This window comes from Brienomyrus brachyistius, chromosome 22 (genome assembly GCF_023856365.1).
Source record: "Brienomyrus brachyistius isolate T26 chromosome 22, BBRACH_0.4, whole genome shotgun sequence".
Lineage (NCBI taxonomy): Eukaryota > Metazoa > Chordata > Actinopteri > Osteoglossiformes > Mormyridae > Brienomyrus > Brienomyrus brachyistius.
In genome coordinates this window covers 10,383,312-10,391,503 of record NC_064554.1, presented here as the reverse complement: position 1 = coordinate 10,391,503, position 8,192 = coordinate 10,383,312, and the positions used below count along the sequence as shown (strand labels likewise).

The 8,192-nt window shown below is 39.7% G+C and overlaps 1 long non-coding RNA gene across 1 annotated transcript; it reads right to left on the bottom strand.

The window, feature by feature from the left end:
- Positions 1–2,787: 2,787 nt before the first annotated feature.
- On the bottom strand, positions 2,788–7,954 carry LOC125718509 (uncharacterized). Its single transcript, XR_007384832.1, has 3 exons — positions 7,833–7,954; positions 7,041–7,152; positions 2,788–4,426 (listed from the first exon to the last, which is right to left on the bottom strand). It is a non-coding gene; the product is annotated as an uncharacterized LOC125718509 (long non-coding RNA).
- Between the last annotated feature and the right edge of the window lie 238 nt (positions 7,955–8,192).

Genomic DNA, 8,192 nt, shown 5'->3' with positions numbered 1-8,192 from the left:
TGTCTCGGCATTTCAGACTAAGTTGCTTCTCTCCTGGCATTTGTCCAGCACGGTCACTTTGTACTGGATGCTCCTGTACAGCATCCTCGCAGGGTGGCTGTTTCTCTTCCCTTTCCATCCCTGCAACAGCAGAATTGGGTTTGTAATTGAAAAGGTCTTTGCTTTTAATTCCATACTTTTCCCTCAGTTATCCTCAATAATGATACAAAGTTCCCTGCTTCATCTGTGAATTACGTTTGCTAAGTTTTCTAGATATTCTACATGAAATAGCACTGCATTTTATTTATTTTTTTCTACGTCATAATAAATTCCCACATTCCCACACAAGGCTTCTAAAGCCTGTAATTTAGACCTGGGCTTTCAACCATCAGGCTGCAGAATGCTGTGGGTTTGGGGGTGGGGGGTGAGAAAGCAGTTGTTTAATTTCCAAAATAAACTAAATATTTTCAAGCATTCTGTTTTTTTTTTACAACCCTTGACAAATGGAAAAAAGAGCTATTGGTTCAGCTTCACGATGATACCAAACAATCAGTGGGGGGGATTCCCAGTCATGCCGCGAGTGAGTGGAGTAAATCACGGACTTTCTATGAAAATTTAAGATAAAGGACTAATTTCTGAAGACAAAGCCCATACAAAACATTCAAATGATGATGGTTCAAGGTATTTATTTGCTATTTTGATTATTGGGATCGACGGATGATGATTTAATCATCATTTTTGGGAAATTTTTGGGAAAATCTCGATTTCGACGAAAATTAACTGTCTTTGACATTTTTGACTCTAGCTCATAATTAGCCTGTGCGCATTCCGACTCATTTTGCCAGCACGGGTCACATATTTCACATGATCTGATTTGCGAAGTCAGCCAATTGCAAAATCCCATTTTTTTCTACGAAATGTGTTCAAGGGAAATGTATAGCATGATGTTTTTAATAACAGAGGCTGTACCTGTTCATTGCAGACCACCGTTTGTCTCCACAAGAGTGGGATGTAGCTTTCCTACATACTGGTGAATTACGATTGCAGACGGTGCAGCTCCTAGGGCACTCAGACGACATTCAGAGAGCCATTTCCTTTGGGATCAGGCTTTTGTTTCATGCGTGTCACTGTCAGCAAGTCTTGAGTCAACTGAAACGGCCAATGAGACTTTTCAGAAAACATTTAAAGTGAAACAGCAGTGAGGGAATACAGCAGGAATAGTTTATATGCATTGAAGCGTTTTATCCATTTCTCTGTGAAGATGGGCGATCACGGCTGGACTGAATTTAAATTACATGGTGTCTATCCAGAGTGGTGGTCCGTCAGCGAGAAAACTGCGTGAAAACAATCGCAGTGTTGTGCTGTGAGGATACATACTACACATTTTCTTTGGTGTCATCTTTAAAGACATTGTTGCAAGCAGGATCCAGCTTTGGAAATAAACAAGATCCAAAGAACCATAATACAGAATAAAATATTAAATATGCATAAAATATGGAAGTTTGTATTTCTAGATGCTTAACAGACGAGGGCAGTAACGCACATTTATCCAGCATTAGTTCTTGTTTCCTTCCCTATATTTCTGCAGTTTTGCCAGTGCTGCCACTATGCACATTTCTGATATACCAGTAGACTTTTAATGGTGTCAGATGGGGCCCTTGAGTTCTGACATGCTGCTTTGTCTTTGAAATCTCTGTCAGGCTCCTTCATCTTCCAAACCTCTAGAGGCCGCCGATGCTCCTATTTGTCTTTGTGACCGTTTGTAACCCACAAATCCACAGAGCGTCTAGTTAATAGGAAAGTTCTGCTTAGATCAGTGTAACCGAGCTCACCTTCCGAGGACTTCAGAACGTGTTCCTGGGTTCCTGTTAGCTACTGAACAGCCAGTTTGACCACAAAGAATGTCTTTTTCTTAGCAAAAACAAGTTGCACCTTTTCATACAAAAATACAGCTCTAACTTTTCATTAATAATAAGTTTGACGTTTCATTATGATTGAGTATTACTCCCAAAGAAATTTGCACGCTTATTGTCATCTGGTTACTTTGTCCTTTCCTTGACTTTTTTGACAAACCTAATTATAGACTGTGGACAGCTGGGTCTAGTTTTGTAAAAGACTTCTCAAAAAGATCTACTAAAATAGTAGATAACAAGATGGACAAAGGTAAGACAAGTGCAGAGAATTTGTATAAATGGGTTAATAAATGGCAGTAAATTGTTTCGATGTCATCCCAAGGTAGGAAGTATGCAAACCTAAGCCAACAGACAGTACAGCTTTAAATAGCAACTCTGTTGTACTGTAAAGTGAAAATAGTTCATTGAAGAAAGGCTGCACATGTCAGTTTGGCAGCAGTAAAGTGTTACAGCTACAGAAGAGAAAACCTTGATCCCAGCAATTTTAGCAAGATATCGCTTTGAATTCAAACTAATTTCAACAAGGCGAACAACTAGCAAAATGCAACGTTTCTTTTCTTCAGTCGCTGGTTATTTCAAACTGAAAGAAAAATCTTTTCTTTGTGCAGTTAATTGTGATGATTTTCAGCACGCAAACAGAGAGAGAGAGTAGTGTTCAGAAGCAAATTAGCGGAAGGTTGTAGTGTCATACAAATAAGTGAAACCTTTTCAGTATTCATGTCTTCTTAGTCATGAAATAATGAGAGCTACATCATAATAGAAATCAACCAAGTGCCTAGAATAATGCTTTTCTCCAAAAGGGATTTTACTATGATACCAAAATTAGCTTTAAAAGAAGTACACAGGATTTAGCTTGGAAATGAATATTCATTGTTTAATGGATAACAATTGATGCACAGCCATAAACGCATTAATAATTCATTACAAACATACTGCCATCTTGAATTATTGTTGTACTGTATCCACAGAATACCACCTAATTCAAAGCCGTAATCTTGTGATCTTTAAAACTAAAATGCCAGCCTTTTGTTAATTGAGATACCTTTGGCGCATTTTATTCTAAAAGATTTTGATGGATTTTCTGAAAATGTTTACCGATGCCTAGATTGTGACTTGCATTGTGTACAGCTGAAGAAAGAATGCATCGTATGTGTCTAGGAAAATCCTGTTTGTAAAACACAGCTCTGAATGTTTCTTAAAATGGTAGCGATATATTGCTTCATTGATATAAGCCTCATTCTGTATCTTTGGTTGGTACACTGTACTTATCAGGTGTAATGTGTTCTCCATTTGCAGTACCATCTCATTGTGTTTTGTCGATTAAGGTCCCCTAGGTGGTAAAAAAAACAATTTCTGGAAATTACAAGTAATTCTGTGCTGGAACAACATGGCACCCATCAATGAGGTCAGTTATCCTCCAGCTATGAATTGTCACAGCTATGAATTGTCACAGCTATGAGTGTCACAGCTCTGAGTGTCACAGCTATGAGTGTCACAGCTATGAGTGTCACAGCTCTTACACACACAAATGAACAAACAAAAGTAGGCTGCTGCCATAAAGCTTCTGGAGAATGAATTTATTGTTTATGGGTATAATTTTTGTATAAAGTCTATGTTGGAAACATAAGTTCCTCTGTGATTTATTAACATTTTGTATATGCTCAAAATGAAACAATAAACTTGATGAAATGCTATATTATTCTGTACATCTCTGCATCTGCTCCGAATTCAAGGTAAGCCAGAGATAAGTGGTGTTATTTTATTTTATTTTGTACTGGCAACGCCAATAAATCTGAGAAAAACAAGATATGTGCCTCACCATCTACCGCTTGGTGGATCATGCCTTGTACATTGTACTGCAGTGAGAGTCAATGGGAACACACAGCGACGGTAAGGGGCGTGTGTGCTGGTCACCGAAGGAGCAGTGTCTCTCATGGCCAGTGATGTATGATCTTTTAGCTATTTGGTTCAAAAGGACTGGTTTTTCTGTGGGGGCTGCTACCTCCCAGGGTCTTATTCCCCCCTTTTTGGACCACTATCATGCATCCAGACAAGGAGTCCAGCAGCACCCGCTTTCAAGGAGTCCAGGGGCACCCGCTTTCAAGGAGTCCAGGGGCACCCACTTTCAAGGAGTCCAGGAGCACCTGCATTCAAGGAGTCCAGCGACACCCACTTTCAAGGAATCCAGGGGCACCCGCTTTCAAGGAATCCAGGGGCACCCGCTTCCAAGGAGTCTAGGGGCACCCACTTTCAAGGAGTCCAGGAGCACTTGCATTCAAGGAGTCCAGGGGCACCCGCTTTCAAGGAGTCCAGGGGCACCCGCTTCCAAGGAGTCAAGCGGCACCCGCTGTCAAGGAATCCAGGGGCACCCGCTGTCAAGGAATCCAGGGGCACCCGCTTTCAAGGAATCCAGGGGCACCCGCTTCCAAGGAGTCAAGCGGCACCCGCTGTCAAGGAATCCAGGGGCACCCGCTTTCAAGGAATCCAGGGGCACCCGCTTTTCAAGTAGCACGGCCTCATATCCCCAGCTCCTCCTGTGATGGAAGGCTCAGTGTTGCATATTAAAAACAATGCGTACATACAGTGACCTTCAAAAGCAATTCACACCTTTGTCTGGGCAGTCTGGGAATATAAGTTTTGGAATCAGAACTGTGTTCTAACATCTTATTGAACTGTTCTCAGCAGTTAAAGAAGGCAATGTGCCTCGCAGTTTTCAGTTGTAAGTTTGTTTTTATATTGGAAAAATGCGCGCGTAGTGGTGCTTAAGTTCAAAACAACACATTAAACAAAAAAAGAATTAACACCTGAAAAAACTAAATATCGAGAAAACATTTTAAAAGTTTTCTCAATATTCTTTTTTTCCCCTCATTTCTCATTTTTTCCTGTTTTAACTTTTGTTACTTTTTTTGTGGTTATTTGGTGATTTTGGCTTGTTTTATTTTATTTTGCATTTCCTTAATGTTTTTTGTCTTAATGTTTTACTGTTGCCTTAATGTGTTACAATATTTTGCTCTCCAGGGCTTTTATATGTTTGTCTTTCACTTAATGCAGCTAGAATTAAAGAAAGATATTCAGTGTGGCGTCTTAAGTACAAGTATTTTGATCCAACATGTTTCCATTCTTCCATTTTACCATTTACTTTATTTTCTCTTAATTATTTATAATTATTATTAAAAGGACATCCTATAAACACAGTCACAGACTTGACTTTGTTATGTCACTCATATTTGTCTTACTTCTGAGGCTGGTCACTGTGTTTATAATGCCATCAAATAATATTGGCTAAGTACATAAACCAAGCTGTTACATGAGTTTTTCAGGGGCTAAGCTATAGAACACTGGCTTGAATTCCCTTAGCAACACTTTACATGAAATCAGACCCCAGGTTTAATGGTATTTTATAGTTATTATCCTGAGTCAGCTGCATTGAGGATCATCATCACTGTTGGCTCTATAAATCTTGACTTGAGTTCGTTTTCATTTTATTCAGGCTGTCAGATACCCCTTCAGAGTTAATTTCTTAGACCTGGCATATATCACCCTGTCCCTCTGCTTCATGTAAGTGCAGATATGTGCAGCCATTCTCCATCCATCCATCTGCCACCTGGTTCCAAGTCGTCAAACATGGTCCTTAAAAAAGACTGGTATTCATTTAATCATAGGTCTTGATTCATTTGGAAAGACTCCCTGTAGGCTGAATTTTGATCATGTATTTGTTTTATAACGTATTATACCTGGTCAGTTAGGTAACAGGATGATTGATTGATCATTCCGAAGTTTACAGGCGTTACCATGGCATTATCAGGCTGTCAATTTCTGGACAAGGATCCGGGTATATTAAGTTTAACCCTTATTATGATAATCTTTGTGTATTAAAACATTTGTGTTTTTATAAATATAAAACGAAGTTTAAAATTCAAATTATCACTCAAGTGTAAAGAACGTTTCTTTGTTTTAAAATTTGGATATGATACAATACGTATAGAATACACACATTGATTTAATACTCAAATTGAAAAACAGGACTTGAGGAAGAGGTTAACCATGCACTTTTTGCCCAAATCATTGTTCAAGTCAGCAAAATGAGGTTGACACATGACGTTCAGTTGTTGTTTGGGAGGTACCATTCTTCCTTGTTGTAGGGGAGTTTTGAAACTGGAAAAGTGGATTATTTTGTATAGTAATTATATGACCTTGAAGTAGTGGCACTGGCAGTATACAGTTCTCCCCTTCAGACTGTACAGTGCCCCGGGCCCTTTCAGCACTGCATGGATAAAGTCCTGAGACACCACGTCAATTCTTGACTAATGCCTCCAATGCAGTGAGCATCATTACTTGTGCAGTACATGGAAAAGCTAAAGGAAGTGATGTCATTCAGGAGCACAAACATGGCTCCTAAATGGGAAAATTGTGTATAGATGTCTTTTTAATGTGGTGATTTTGCAGGGAAATAGGGAACTATAAAGGAAATTTTGCTTCCCCCAAAATTTGTTTCAGATCAGTGAGGGAAAAATTTGCCAGTCATGCAGGGGAACCTCGGTGACAAATGCACGCCAATTTAAAAATTTGCACTAAGATATGGATCCAAAGCACTTTTGTTACTCATATACTGCAGTCATATATTGTATTCACTTTTCCGAATACATATATTCATTAATATATATGCATTAAGGATAGTCATGTCAAAGATATTCTTCTAAAATATTAATATTAACATTTTAGCGTCTGGCTTCATCCTCATTATCTTCTAGAATATTTGCTGTCCCTCCATTCTTATTAGAAAAATGAAGACACCACAAGGCTGTAGCAGCAATGGTCTGCAAAAAGATTTGCAAAGATTTTAACCACAGCTCCATGTGTCTCTTCCTGAAGCACAATGTTTGAATCATATCTATAATTAATGAATCAATATTATTACATCACTGTGACCCTGAGCAGGAAGAGCAGGCGTAACACAAATGGAAAATCATTATCACGTTTAGAATTGTTTTATAATATCTTACGATTAATTAATTAACTTGCATATATTCTAATTTTAAATGTGTTCAGCAAATATTCATACCATCTACTCTCTCTCTCTCTCTCTCTCTCTCTCTCTCTCTATATATATATATATATATATATATATATATAAAACATGAAAGTTACTTTTTGTTTGGTTGCTGCTTGTATTCACGTAGAGAGCTTGGCAGGAGCAAAGACCCCAGCTCTCTCCGCAGCGCTTCTGATGGACCCGTCATTAGTTTGCTTGGCGAGGAACCTGCCAAGAAGAATTGATCAAGCATGAAAGAAACTCCAGGGACTGAGCTAACAATGTGCAATCCCCCTGTCACCCTCTGTTTAAATTGTGCATTTATTTGCAGCTGTTTCTATGAAAACGTCGCAATAGGACTTGTCCATGCGTGTGCAAGAATTTGAGATATCGGGGTGTCTGTTCTGATAAAATTCAAAGCATGGATGCCTGTCATTCTTACAGTGTCATACAGCCAGATATTCATAGAGTTATTTGGTGTGTGACACAGTATACAATCAGTACTTCTAACACATGCCAATTTATTCATAAATGAACATTCTATCATTGTGTTTCTAATACAAAGGCTGGCTTGACAATGTTCTCTTGTTCCTGATTTAAAAATCATGCGTCTGACACATTTGACGTGCAGGTGCGTAGCCACATAGTGAACCCCTTACCCAAATTTTTTTTTGCAACCGATCAGGCACTTAGCCAATGTGAAAAATCACTATTGTTAAAACACAGATCTAATTTTCTAGAAGTGCAAAAGGTCAGTTAAATTTCTGCATAAATTATACTAGAATTCATAAAATATGTGGGGCTGTCTCATGTGTGCCATGATGCTCTATAAAAAAAGTTTTTTTCTCCTTCCAGGTGGAGTTAGATTCTGTTCTTGGCGAAGGAGGTGAAGCAGGCAGAGGTCTTACAGGGAGGCTGACAGCCAGTTCGGTATGCTGGCTGCAGTCGGTCTGTGCCGGTGAAGCAGGCAGAGGTCTTGCAGGGAGGCTGACAGCCGGATCGGTATGCTGGCTGCAGTCAGTCTGTGCCGGTGAAGCAGGCAGAGGTCTTACTGGGAGGCTGACAGCCGGATCGGTATGCTGGCTGCAGTCGGTCTGTGCCGGTGAAGCAGGCAGAGGTCTTGCAGGGAGGCTGACAGCCGGATCGGTATGCTGGCTGCAGTCAGTCTGTGCCGGTGAAGCAGGGAGAGGTCTTACAGGGAGGCTGACAGCCGGATCGGTATGCTGGCTGCAGTCGGTCTGTGCCGGTGAAGCAGGAGTTAAGGTGTC